The sequence below is a fragment of the Petaurus breviceps genome, unplaced genomic scaffold (genome assembly GCF_028583685.1).
Source record: "Petaurus breviceps papuanus isolate PSGF00001 unplaced genomic scaffold, PetGlider_PUasm1.0 125, whole genome shotgun sequence".
Taxonomy (NCBI): Eukaryota; Metazoa; Chordata; class Mammalia; order Diprotodontia; family Petauridae; genus Petaurus; species Petaurus breviceps.
In genome coordinates, this window is record NW_027185653.1 from 5498194 (window position 1) to 5512574 (window position 14381).

Below are 14381 nucleotides of genomic sequence, written 5' to 3' on the forward strand. Positions count from 1 at the left end.
TTACAAATATGGTCTAATTTTTCCTCATAACAGCTTCTGAGAGCGGCATAACAATAATACTAATCACAATATCCTCATTTTACAGATGAGGAAATTGAGGGCAATGGAAGTCCAGTGACTTGCCATATATTGTCCTATAGCTATTGACTGATTCTACTTGGATTCAGGTCTTCCTGAGTGGAGGTCCAATGCTCTAGTCATTGTGCCACCTAGCTTCCCCTATGGCTGAATCAGAGTTTAAAAAAAATAATTTCAACAAACTTAAATGAGGTGCTGAAACAAAAGGAAAAGATGTAAAGGCCTACCTGTGCGTATTTTTTTTGGAGGGAGGAAGGCAGGGCAATTGAGGTTAAGTGACTTGCCCAAGGTCACACACCTAGTAAGTGTATGAAGCATCTGAGGCCAGATTTGAATGCAGGTCCTCCTGACTCCAGGGCCATTGCTCTATTCACTGTACCACCTAGGTACCCTCTACCTTTGCATTTTTAAAGTATAACCTTTATTTCACCTTCCCCTGCAAAGCACAAGTATTTAAATATATACACACAAAAAAATCAATAGAAAGGAAAATTAGAAAAGTGAGTATGCAAGCTCACTTAATCAACAAGCATTTACAGAGTACCCGCTCTGTGTCAGACACTAGGAGTACAAAGACAAAAATTAATTAGTCTTGCCCTCAATGAGCTTATATTCTATCAGGAAAGACAACATTCACATATATAAGTATTTATATTAAATATATATATAAAATAAATACAAGATTGTTTTGAGGGGAGAGTAGGTGAATCAGGTGGTCTTGAAGGCCTCATATTGGAAGTATCATTTTATCTGAACTTTGAAGGAAACCAGGGATAAGGAGGAAATGTTTCCAAGAATAGGTACAATCTGTGTGAAGGTATGGAGACGGTAGCTGGAGTGTCATATGAGAAGAAAGGCAAAATAAACAAAAACCGCCCCAGAAGATTAAAAATGATTGCATGCCTAAAAACTTCTCCTACCTGTAATTTGTTAAACCCAAGTAGTAGCCCCCCTGTCATCCTTGCCTTGTTGGCCTTTCCTGACCTGATTTACTGGGTGTATAACGTGGATTTGTGTTACTGTCACTGTCTGCGTACAGAGGTGTAGCCTTTGTGTACATGAGCACACTTAGGTAAATGGCACTTGCAGAAGCTTCAGTGATGCTTCCAAATATCTGTGATTTTATTAATATTGTTATTTCCCAGCTGTGACATAGTTGATAGAATGCTGGACTTCTGAGTCAGGTTTGAACCCTGACTCATTTGCTTACTAAATATGTTATCCTGGGAGAGTCACTTACTCTTAGGGCCTCAGTTTCTTCATCTGACATGGGGAATACTAATGTTGCCTTCCTCAGAGGGTTATCGTGAGGATACATGAAATAACATACAAACGGCCTTGCAAATATTAAAGCACTATATAAATGTTGGCTAATTTTTATCCCTCCACCCATGCAGATTGCGATCTCTCTATGCCTTACCAGATGGTCTTTGTGAGTTGCTATGGAAGCCAACCTTCTGACCAACAGGATGGGGAAATGTATTGATAAGAGCTTATTTAGGACCACTTGTTCTCAATCTTAATAGAAGCTAATAGTTTGATAGAGCTGTTAAAAATGTTAATACAAGCGTAGGCTCCATTTTTTCCCAAAAATATTGCCTTAATTAAGGGAGACAATAGTCCCACATCACTCTTCATTGATTGGACAGCATTTGCAGTATAATGTCCAATTCTGAGCACACCACCTTTTGCAGAATAAGATTGGCTAAGAGAAGGGCATCTGGGATGATGTCTGGAACCTATCTCATTATGTAATGACTGAAGGATCTACAGCATTCAGCTAGGAGTAGTAAAGCCTTGGAGACAACTCTAATCAGTGTTTCATGCAAAAGAACTAATAATTCACACTCAATTATATACTAAAATGTAACTGCATTAGGAGAAAAAAAATACACATTTGCAAATACATATATTGTCACTGTGCAAGCTGAGAATGACATAAACATGTATCTGACAAAACAAAAACACAGCCTCTAAGAAGAAACTTTCTCTCCAGACTATACATATATTTCCTAGCCTTGTCCAAGGCACAGTGAATAATTATAACCTACTGGCCTCAAGCTTTGAGTATAAAGATGCCTGGACCATCACACCAACAGAGCACTGCCCATGGTGTGTGACCTCACTGAAGCTGGGTTAATCTACCTTGTAAACTTTAACTGTCATTTCCTTGAGTGAGGGCCTAAAGTGACCTCCCTACTATCTGTTAAGTCAAACTCTTCATCCTTGGATTCAAAGCCCCCTGTACACTAGCTTCCTCTTTCTTATCTACCATATGGCTCCTCCACCCCAGTTTGCTTGGTCTCCTTACCACCTAGTAAAATTGCTTTGAGAGTTCCATCCTTCATGCTTTTTGTTCATGTTGTTTGCTCATGTCCTTCAGAATTTCCAACACTTGTCCAAATCTTAATCTTCCTTCAAAGTGCAATTCAAGACTCACCCCTTCTATAAACTTTTTTCTAACTAACTTTAGCCCCAAAGGAATCTATACTAGGTGGCCTAGTGGATGGAATGCTGCACCTGGAGACAGGAAGACCTGAGTTCAAATGTGATCTCAGACACTTATTAGCTTTATGACCCTAGGCAATTCATGTAACCCCTGTTTGCCTCAGTTTCCTCACCTATAAAATAAGGATAATAACAGTATCCTCCTCACAGAGTGTTTGTGAGGGTCCAATGAAATAATATGAGATAAAAGCACTTAACACAGTGCCTGGCACATAATAGGTTCTATATAAATGCTTATTCCCTTCATCTTCCTTTCCTCATCATGTACAGGCTTGAATGGGAGAAAGTACTTGTATACCCAGGAAAAAGCTACATACCTCCTCTTTCCATTCAAAAGAATCCTGTGCTTTAAAGATTCAAGGCTAACTGGTCAACTTATGACTTTTTCAGCCACATTTGAATTTTATTATAGCCCTTAAGTTAAAAATGACCCTGAAGGGACCAGTTAATGATCAAGGATGAATTAATTGTCCAATTTTCTCCCATTGCTATTTATTATGTGTGAATGGTATAATTTGTCAAGCCAATAATGAAAGGTATAATCATGAAATTAAAACTTCAGTCATGTCTCCTTGTGTTTCAGTGTGACTGTGGATACTAAAATAACTCAGCAGCTGGCCACTGTGGAACATTGGCTCAGAGGGAGCTCTTAGCAGAATGCCTAGCAGATAGTAAGCACTTAGTAAATGGTTTTTGCCTGATGGCATCATAGACTTAAAGTCTATGAAAGATCATCTTGTCTGACTTCCTCATTTTGTAGATGAGAATATTGAGGTCAAGTGACTTGTTTGAAGTACACGTTTTATAAATGACAAAATCAGAATTTGATATATATGATACTCTCTCTCTGTGTATATGTGTGTGTGTGTGTGTGTGTGTGTGTGTGTGTGTGTGTGTAGAAGTTATCGAGATAGAGGCGGCTAGGTGGCACAGTGAATAGACCACCGGCCCTGGAGTCAGGAGGACCTGAAGTTCAAATCTGACATCAGACACTTAATGCTTACTAGCTGTGTGACCTTGGGCAAGTCACTTAACCCCAATTGCCCTGCCCTCCCCGCTCCAAAAAGCAAAAAAAAAAGTTATCATGATAGCTTTAATATATAATATGTGTGTGTGTGTGTATAGAAGTTATCAAGATAGCTTCAATGTATAATCTGTCTACTCCCTACATCAAAACAGTGATTCTTTTTTAATGGAGTGCGCACAGGTAGTATAGTTTATGGGGAGTAAAAAAAAGTGAACAATTATTTCTGGCTCATTAACAAGAGCAGAAAAAAAAAGTTCCACTAGCTATTAATCTCCTTGGTACCTGTTATGTAAGTCATTCTTGCTTATGGCCTTTGGTGGCCAGATGGCATAGTGGGTAAAGAACTAGACTTGAAGTAAGGGAGAAATGAGTTCAAGCTCTGATTCATACATTTACTAGAAATGTGACTCAAGGTAAATAACACCCCTAGGCCTCAGTATCCTTATCTGTAAAGGGATAACAGTAGCATCTACCTTGCAGGTTAGCTGAGAGGATTAAATGAGACAACATATAGAAGGCGCTTTGTAGACTTTAAAGCCTGGAATAAATGTTATTTAGGGGCAGCTAGGTGGTACAGTGGATAGAGCACCGGGCTTGGAGACAGGAAGATCTGAGTTCAAATCTAATCTTAGACACTTACTAGCTATGCGACTCTGGACAAGTCACTTAACCCCTATTTGTCTTCTGTAAAATGGGGATCCAGTGCAGAGGGAGATTCCAGTAGCTTTGCCAAGAAAACCCCATGGACAAAAGTCCATGGGGTCACAGAGTCAGATACTACTGAATGATTACTGAATAACAACATAAATGTTATTACTGTTATTTTGGGAAATAGGTTCTTTGAGGCTTGCAGAAGATCTCATGAATCTTCAGCGTCTTTTGAAAAGACTGCTTTTACTTTCCTCTGGTCCGTTCCAGTTCCTCCATTTGCTTTTCCAGGAAACTGATCTTCCTACTCATGTTCCGAAAGGTTGCTGGCTCAGAAGCAACAGGGCCATCAAAGAGTCGAATTTTTAGCATTTCCCACAAATCTCAAACCAGGGCAAATGGAGTTTTTGTGGCCTATAGCTCAGGGTCTGATTGATGGCTGTGAGAGGGCTACATGCCAAAAGAAGATAATCAAACGTACCAACGCAATCTTTTTGGACAGTGCTGAGAGGGCAAATTCGGTTCATCATCCAAGGGCCACCGCTGGCTCTCTTTCTGTCACAGCCCTTTAAACAGGGCTTGACCAGTTAGGTGTGTGTGGTAGTCACACCCATCTGGACAGATCTGTCAGCTTTCCCGCTTTTGTTAGAGGGTGATATCATATTTCCTGGGGGGAGCAGTGGAAGACAATGCTAAACCACTTTCCTCTAGATACAATAGGCGGAGTTCAGGAAAGCAGTATTGACATTGCTGTGAGCCAGGGAGGCACTCACCCCCATCTAGCAGTCAGACAGTGAACTAATTTAACCTCATTGCAGAGTGGTGGGCTTTTGCAAGGCGTACCACTGCAGAAGAGAACTTGACTCCACCCTGGTGACAATGCTTGTTCCAAGCATCTGGGTTGGGCTCCAAGTTACATCAGTTATGTTAGAATTCCAGTCCCGCCAACCAACATTTCTGCTAAGAGGCAGGCCACCGGATTCATAAGGAGAATGTTTATAAACAAGGGTGGAGTCTTAGTCCATCAAATATCCTAGTGTGTAAGCATACACACTCATAAAGTGTATAGCACAAACTTTCAATAAAGCTTCAGTGAACTAAGGACCTGGCTAATGTTTTTACATTATTTATCCCAATGACAAGAACATCTGATCTCCTGGGAATAAAGCAAGGGTGGAAGACACTAAAGAGGTTTCTCCTTTAGTGATAACAGCTCGTTTGGGAGCACTTGTTCCCAACACCCAGACAGAAGTAGGTTTCTGAAAGGCTGCTCAGCGGAGAAAGGCAAAGAGAGAAACAGAGCCAAGAAGGAACTGGAAGTTAAAAGTAATTAGAAGTTGGATTTCTGCTTAGGACTTTGTAGAGGACAGAGGAGAGTCAGCTTTGGTTTGTTAGGTTTTATCGAAATGTGTTAAATATGGACCAAAGGCAAGCTGAGCAAACTGGAGTCTGATCTTGAGAAAAGTCAGGGAAGCCTTTTAAAACAAATAAAGTCTGTCTCAGGAATTCCCAGTGACTGAGCTCACAGTCAACAGGATGGTGTTCAGGCAGCCCTCCATAGCAACTAGACACATGAGTTAGCCACAAGAGCTAGAGGGAACCAAGAATGCTGCTTCCAGCAAAAGGACCAATGAGAGTGTGCTAGGATTTGTTTTTTTTTTTTTTTTTTACCAGTTTCAAATAATAGCTACAAATGCTTAATGTACAGATTGGTTTTCCTGTTAAAGAAGATAACAGGGTCAAAGGAAAATATCTTTGTTGTTTTGGGGTAGAATGAGGGATTCCCTGGAGGAATGGAAAACATACTTCAAAGAGAAAATAAGGGAAAAAACACCTAGAAGTAAAGGTGAATTTTAACATATGTCAAGAGATCAGAGATTAGAAAAATGGACCCTAGAGAAGGGCCAGAAAAAAAGATCACAAAAACTTTGGAGCTGTATAATAAGTATCGGAGAGAAGTATGGCATAGCATGTTGAGGGGCTGGGTCTCAGATTCCAGAAGATCTGGTTTTGCGTCCTGTCTCTAATAGTGGCCATAGTGTGACCCTGGATATAATTTCCCTTAACGTTCAACGTCCCAGGCAGCATTCTAACATTTTAAATTGCAGAGTAACCTCATATTTGCATTACTAGGTCAGTTTTCCTCAATGGGTGGTGTTCACTCCTCCTGTGAAATCATAGATCTGGACCATTAAAAAAAGGCATATGAGGCTATTCTTATCAAGGATAGAGCTGAACCCTTTTAGGAATGAGAAGCTTCTTGGGCTCTAAGGAATGATAACTTAAATCCTTGAGCTACCACCAGGAAAAAAATCATTTACTACTGGAGAAGTCAACAAGTCAATTCAAGAACATTTATTAAGGACTTGCTAGGCAGCTAGGTAGTGCAATAGATAGAACAATGGGCCCCGAGTCAGGCAGACTAATGTTCCTGAGTTCAAATCTGACCTCAGACACTTACTAGCTGTGTGATCCTGAACAAGTCACTTAATTCTGTTAGCCTCATTTTTCTCATCTGCAAAATGAACTAGAGAAGGAAGCAGCAAACCACTTGGTATGTTTGACAAGAAAACCCAAATGGGGTCATGAAGAGTTGGGACGACTGAAAAATGACTGAAAAACAGCAACTACGTGCCAGGAATATTATACAGGGAGTACAAAGAAAGGCAAAAACAATTTCTGTCTTCAAGGACCTCATATTCTAATGAAGAGACAACATGCAGATAATTGTATACTTATAAAATACAGGATACCCTGGAGGGAAGACATCAGCACTGAGGGGACTGAGAAAGGCCTCTTACAGAAGATGTGACTTGAACAAGTCTTGAAGGAAGTCAGGGAAGCCAGGAGGTGCTCCAAGTATAAAGGATATAGCTGGGGGGGAGGGGAGGGGAGGGGGGGGGGGGAAGGAGAAGCAGTCAGGAAGTAGTGTGTCATGGGGAAATAACAGCAAGAAGACTAATTTTGCCAGATCATAGAACACATGAAGAAGAGACAAGAAATTAAGGGTGCAGTATCAAGGCAGCCATGACACGAATAATGGAGAATTATGCTGTCTTCCTGGGGTAGGAATCTGGAACATGAACATGCTGAGATGTGTGAAATCTTCCAACCACTATCTCCTTTGGGTAATTCACTTGAGGATAAGGGATATTACCAGAAGGAACCTAGGGGATTTGGGATTTTGAAATTCTGAACAAGAAATTGACTTAGGGGAATAGGTGGTGTTTCCATCATAGATGAAAGCTGAAAGTAGGTTATCCAGAAGAGAAAGGCAGATTTGGAAATTGAAGAGGTACTTCAGAGTGTGTCTGAGAAAGGGATTTTGTGTTTCTGTACTCTAACCTAAAATATAGAAATTATGTCACCTTGGTCTGAGATGAATTGTACTTAATAAAGGCTAGTAAAAATATATTTACCCGTAGATTTGTTTTTTCTGATCAAAAGGGCTTTCAACTGAATATGGAAGAGGAGAGAAGAAATGCCCATGTATATGTTGCTAAGCTGTATACTACAGAAAGCAGCAGATGCTGTGAAAGAAAAAACACTCACAAACAGGAAAAAAAATTCGTGGGAGCTAATGTTCCAAACAGGAAGTCTGAAATGAAACCAAAATATACAAAATACAGGTCATAAACAGGGTGGTCTTAGAAATGTTCATTCAAAGAACTAAACTTAACATAATTACTACTGGAATGAGATACTTGATTGGAAATTAGGACTATGGAAGGAACTTCTTTGAAAGTAGAGAAAATGGGTGGTTAGAGTAGCATTCTGTAACCATATGCTCATAAGGAAAGTCTAGAACCAGAGGGCTGATGGAGAGTTTTTTTCAGTGTAGAGCAATGCCATGCTGTCTTGGACATATATAATTGACACTTAACCAGAAGCAGGTTATAGAGAAGGAGTTCAAGGAATACTGCAAGTCTGGCATAGAGGGAGGATAGATTTGTCTATTTAGATATCTGCTGGAGATCTTTATGTCAATATCTGGTACATTTTTGAATGCCTTAATTTTATTCTTCGAAAGACAGAGGAAGCAACCAAGGTAATTACTCTCATACACTTCATTCTAAGCAGTTGGGCAGGACTGGTTGCCAAAGTAGAAATGATGGGAATTTTGGGAAGAAGTGACCGCTTCACATGATAGAAAAGAGGAAAGCAGGGCTTTGCCTTTTAGGTGACAGTGGATTCAAACTGTTCACGGAAAAGGTAGACAAGATCCCATGGTTTAAAATTCTATAGATTAAGTAGGTCCAAGACAGAGGAGAAGCTTCAGGAGGCAGCATGGCATAGTAGAAAGAATATCAATTTTGGAGTCCAAATCTTTCCTCTTCAGGAAGGAAGGAATGCCTTACTACCTGTATGACCTAGCACATATCATTTAACCTCCATGGGCCTCAATTTCCTCATTGTTAAAATGGAGGAATTGTATTAGATGGCCTCTGAGGTGCCTTCCAGTTCTAGACCTATGATCCCAAAATTGACATTCTGAAGACACAAATGAAAATGATTCCAATAAGGAAGAAAATAGGGAACTGTTTAAAGAGAATAAACAGATGCATAGGGAAAATAACGATCAACTTAAATTTATAAAATAAAATGGGTACAAAACAATAACAGCAAGGGCAGGTAAATGAATATGAGTGTAAGATAATGCAACTTTAGATTTTTAATATAATATTAATAGTGCTAAATTTCAGAGCAATTTGAGGTGGATTATGAATGCTAAAGACAACAAGAAAAGGTTTTATTTGTTGTTTGTTGCTTTTTATTTTGGCTATGTTGGGAGTAAGAAGAACTTTTTGAAAAGCTCAAACTGGTATCAGAATGGATGAGATGCGAGGCAGCTAGGTGGTGCAGTGAGTAAAGCACCGGACCCAGAGTCAGGAGGACCCGAGTTCAGTTCCGGCCTCAGACACAACACCCACACACACAAAAATCTAGCCGTGTACCCTTGGGCAAGTTACTTAACCCCAATTGCCCTCCAAAAAAAAAAAAGAATGGATGAGAGGATCATAATAGATGATGGCAAGAAGACAGAACTTATTAACTCTTAATTGCTTATTTATCATAGCAACAGAATCAGCCTGGAATAATGAATAGAGTGCTGGGCTTGGAGTTGAGAAGTAGATTCAGCTTCTGCCTATGACACTTACTAGTTCTGGTCAATTCACACAATCCCTACATTCTTCAGGAAACTCCCTAGGATTTATTTACTGAATCAGCAGTCTCCAAGCATTTTTGTTCATGAACTCTATCACTACATTTTTTTTAACATTACATTACATTCATGTAATACTGGGCCAATAACTATATACATTATAAAACATTTGCAAAACTATACATTTTTAAAAGATAGGATAAAGATGAATAATATTTGATCCTAGAGTCAATAGGGATGCAAAGGAATGTATTGAATGGGGAAATGAAATGGCCTGACCTGGAATTTTGGGTAAATCACCTGGCAAACAAGTAGAATGTGAATTTAGAGAGGGAAGAGACTCAAAGCAAGGAGATAAAAGATAAGGTTATTCTAGGGGAGAGGAAATGGAAGCCTGAGCTAGGATGATGGTTGTATGAATAGAGAGAAGGTGACAGATGTGAGAGACATGGAGGTAGAAATGACAAAATTAGGCAACTTGTTGAATATATGGAGTGAGAATGTAGAGCTGACGATGAAACCATAGCTGTGAACCTGGGTGACTGGACAGTAAAAGGGAAATCTGAAACCCTGGGTGAGTTTTGGGTGAAAGTTAATACCTGTAATTTGTTGTAACCTATCTATGGCTGCCCATCATTGACCACTACTCTATCCCAAATAAAGAAGGGGACAGTTAGAATTATAGCAAAGAAATATGGGGAGATTCATGGATGATTTTAGGATTATGACAACCACGTAGTAGATGATTTCTTTTGGTGGCTCAAATAAATTATTTCTCCAAAATTAATCAACTTACCCCTCTTTGAATAGAGTATCTCCCACACAGTAAGTACTTAATAAATGTTGAATTGAGTTAAATTGAATGAAACTTCTAAAACCAAATGCTTCCAGCCTAGGAGCTTTTCCCACATGAAAATTCAGCTTAAAAAAAATACCTAATGCTATATTGAATGTGACTATGTCTCACATTTAATATATTTAATAAGAGAGATCACTGCCAACTGAAGTTCATGGAAAGAAATATCTGCAAAGATGTAACCAGTGACCCCTAGTATCTATGAATTGTTCTTACTGAAGCAATGAGTTTGTCTTGAAGAGTCAGTCTACACTTCCTTGCCTACTTAGTTAATGGTCAGCATTCTTGATATGGTAAGCCAGAATTGAAGATCTAGAAGCAATTTATTGACCTCCGTAGAAATTACATTTTTGATCTTCAGCGTCATTTACCTCATGGTCTGGTCAACCAGATTACCAAGTTCAAGGGGGAAACAATTGCTCCTGTGGACCTAAGAGACTTTGACTGCTTCTTAAGTTGTCCAACCTATATCTAAGATACATCATCAGTTCTAGCAGAATCTAGCTCAAACCTTATTATTTTTTCAGATATGAAAGATTGAGAGGTTTATAGGGTCCTTTTACAGGGTAAACTCAGTTTTCTTTATATAAATTAGATTAACAACCTCAAAAGGGCAAAAAGTCTGAAAATTATCCAACCATAGAGATTCTATGGGCAATTCTATCATTTAGCAGAGGTTCCCAAAGTGGATGATACCAGCCCTGTGAGAGTGCTAGAAAGATGGGGGGGGGGGTGGCAGTAGCCTCAGGTGCAACCAGGAGGTATTGAATAAAAAAGGGGGGGCAGGGGAAGCATAAGGAAAAAAGAGAAGAAAAATTTGAAAAACCATTTGTACTTCATCTGTTGTGTAACAGAGTTAAAGTTGTAGTGATTACATTATTTTCCAAATAAACACACAAAATACAAGTTATCCACCAACAGGTCTTAACAAGCACAAGTGTTGGCACATGAGCATGTCACGCATTGTTAGGAAGTCTAGCACGCATCAGCAGGATTATGTTTATGTAATGACTTATTTACAATTGATACGGTTATATGATGCTATGATATTGCATCATTCAATGCAGGGGCGGCCAGGTAGCACAGCGAGTAAGAGCACCAGCTCCACTGTCGGGATGACTTGTGGATCGAATCCGGGCTCAGACACTTAGCACCCACCCAGAAATAACTGGCCATGTAACCTTGAGCAAGTTACGTAACCCCAATTGCTTAGGGGCGGCCAGGTGGCTCAGTGAGTAAGAGCACCGGCTCCAGTGTCAGGATGACCTGGAGTTCAAATATGGGCTCAGATACTTAGCACCACACCCAGAAATAACTGGCCATGTAACCTTGAGCAAGTTACTTAACCCTGATTGCTTTAAAAAAAAATTTCAATGCAGGAAAAACCCCACAAATTTATAATAAATTATTAGACTCAAGATGCAACATTTAAAAATATCTTATATATATATATATTGTAATGACACAAATTTTGAAAAACCATTAAAGGTAGATTTCCAGGGGGGATTTTTTTAAAGGAAGCAGTAGGCCAAATAGGTTTAGGAACCTCTGAAGAGACCACGCTGTTAAACAGGGTTTACTGTGAAGGTTAAATTAACGAGCTACACCAATCCTTTCCCTATGTTCTGACAGAGGACTAGATAACACTATTCTATTGCTTCATTCTATAGACTTGAAGAGGGGTCAGTCATGAAGGGAGAACAGGTGAGGGATCAGATATGATTGTCTTTCTTCTGGACCCAATTGTCCTTTCATGGTTGAAGTAGGTAATGACATATGTAATATAATTTCAATTAACAGTTCTTTTACTAAACAAAAATTTACTTTTTCCCCTCTCTATGCTTAGGCAAACACAGATGAGACAGGGCCTTTGTCCCCAAGAAACTTACAATATATAGAGAGTATAAGTACACTTTGATATGTTACAGTATTAATGAAAAAAAGAGAATCACAAACACTTTGAGAGTTCAGAAGAAGAGAGATCACTTCCAACTGAAGTTCATGGGGAAAAATAAAACTTCATGGGAAGGGGAGGATTAGAGTTATGACTTTAAGACTGAATAGCATTTCAATAAATGAAAATCACTGAGATGGGTGTTCTAGATGTAGTAAATAAGGAAAGGTGAAGGATACTCAGTCGTGGAAAAACAAGAACTCAAGTTGAGGAATGACCAATAGTCCAGTTTGGTTTATAGAATGTGCGAGGTCATAATATAAGGTTAAAAAGTTATGCTGAAGCCAGATTATGAATGCCAAAACTGACTTAAAATTAACCCTATTCTAATAAGGAGTCACTTAAGGTATTTTATCATGCAAATTGGACTGTCATTTGGCAGTGGTGATTAGTATAGCCAAGGGCAATTAGGTAAGGCAGTAGATAGATCTTTGAAGACCTGACTGTGGGTACATCACTTAATCTTTGTGTTTTAGTTTCCTCAATTGTAAAATGAGAATAATCATAGCACCTTCTTCCCTGGGTTGTTTTAAGAATCAAATGAGATATTTGTAGAATGCCTGGAACAATGCCTGCCCTATAGTAAGAGCTTAGTAAATGCTTGTTACTTTCCCCAAGGGAGAGAGAATCCTTGAGGAGAGACTAATGCAATAGTCTAGTGAAGAGGCAATAAAATGTTTTAGATAACAAGAATGGGAATAGAGTATAAGGAATAGGTTTCCAAAGGTTGGATTATGACTTAGTGAATAGGAATTGGGAACGGGAGGAGGAATCAAAGACATGTTTCAACCATAGGTAACGAGTGAAGCAAGTCTCATTGGGCTTTCATTTTGCTGGGCATATCTTCAAATCTTTTTCCTCAGGACTTTTGCATTCAATTTAACTGGTCAGAGATAAGAACTTAAGAAATTACCAGGAAGGTACAATACACAAGCTAATGTGCTTCTAGAATCTAGAAGGAGAACATGCAATTCCATTGGGTGGGGTACTCCCTCCACCAATATCAGGATTTAGTGGATAAGTTCTAAGGAATTGCCTGGCCAACACCGTGATAAAATGACTTGTCTAGGGTCACAAGATCAGTAAATACCAGAGGAAGGGTATGAACCTGTCTTCTTCTTCTTGAGTTCAGGCTCAGTACTCATTTTGCCTCCAGCTAATTTTCCTGATCAGCCCATGATCATCCATCACCAGGTAGCAATAGGATATCAAAACCTTGAAGGAATGGACTGGTAAAGCCAATGGAATGCCAAACTAACCAGCCAGGTGGCAGCATGAGGACACTTTGTGCCTTGCAAGGTGCCAAAGGGCCAAAACCTCTATCTCAGTCCATAAAATGGGGAAACTGAAGTAGACTAACGATTGCTTCACAATTTTGTCTATAACCTGTCTTGATCCATTCCATTTAGGGAATTTTCAAAGCAAAGGCCTTTTGAAGAGACTAAGAATTATCAATTTGCAAATTCCTTTCATGAAACCCTAAGTTTAGACTAGAGAAAGAGGGAACTTTAGTCCATTTAGTCCGCCTTCCTCATTATACGGATAAGGAAGAGGAAAGAATCTTTGGACTCAGAGGAGATACGTTCAAATTCTGTTCTTACTTATGATTTGTGGGACCTTAGGCAGGTCAATTAACTTTCTTGGGTCTCAGTTTCCTCATCTGGAAACTGAGGAGGAGGTTGTATTAGATATTCTTTAAGGTCCCTTTGAACTCTAAATTTATGTAACTGTAGCCCACAGAGGTTATGATGAAGACATAGATAGTTAACCTGAGATTTTAACCCGAGACCTCTAACTCCTGATTGGTCAGTCTTTACACTTTACTGATTTTTTAAATTTGTAAATGGTTGATAACCACAAATCCATGGCTTTCAGTCAGTCTGTGGAGTTGCTTAATACTATCTAGCAATGAAAACCCTTAGCCTTGCCTTCTAACACCCAGAGTCAGCAATGACTCTCAGACATACCATCTGCCAAGAGATATTCAGCTGGAGCCAGAAAATAAACCAGCTGAATGAACTCAGCCACATCTCCATCAAAGATGAGAGGTGCCTGCTGGAATATTCTTAACCTGCTTGGATATATTACAACCCTAACTACGACGGAATTCAGGAATACATAAACTATCAGCAAATGTGTTTTAAAG

At 39.3% G+C, this 14381-nt stretch overlaps 1 protein-coding gene across 1 annotated transcript in view; it reads left to right on the top strand.

Moving 5' to 3' along the window:
* TEK (TEK receptor tyrosine kinase) overlaps window positions 1–14381 on the top strand; it is a 124205-nt gene that overhangs the window by 6780 nt on the left and 103044 nt on the right. The gene's annotated exons all lie outside the window — the stretch shown is intronic.